The sequence below is a fragment of the Mandrillus leucophaeus genome, unplaced genomic scaffold (assembly GCF_000951045.1).
Source record: "Mandrillus leucophaeus isolate KB7577 unplaced genomic scaffold, Mleu.le_1.0 Scaffold748, whole genome shotgun sequence".
NCBI lineage: Eukaryota > Metazoa > Chordata > Mammalia > Primates > Cercopithecidae > Mandrillus > Mandrillus leucophaeus.
Window position 1 is genome coordinate 525,659 of NW_012108119.1, and position 566 is coordinate 526,224.

Here is a 566-nt window from a genome sequence, read left to right on the forward strand (position 1 = left end):
CATCTCTTGTCTAGATGTTGTGTCCAATGCTGAGAGTGGGGTATTGAGATCCTTAACAATTATTGTATTAGGGTCTATCTCTCCCTATAGCTGTAGGTGCATTGTTTGGTAATTTGCTTAAAATATTTCTATTTTTTTTGACATAGGCGTTTGTTACCAAAAGTGTTCCTCTTAGTACTAATTTGGCTATATTATTAGGTTTCAGTATGTCATGTTCCCATATTCATTTGTTTCAAAAATTTTATTGATTTTCTTCTGAATTTCTTCATTGGCTTATCAATTGTTCCAAAGTATGCTGTTCCGTTTTCATATATTTGTATAGTTTCTAAAGTTTCTTATTATTGATTTGTAGTTTTATGTCATTGTGGTTTAGAAAATATTTGAAATGATTTTGATTTTTAAAAATTTACTGAGACTTTTTTCGTGACTTAACAGATGGTCTATTCTGAAAATTGTTCCATTGTTGATGAGAAGAATATGTATTATACATCTGTTGAATGAAATGTTCTATAAATATCTGCTGAGTCCATTTAGCATAAAGTGCAGTTTAAGTCAAAAGTATTCTT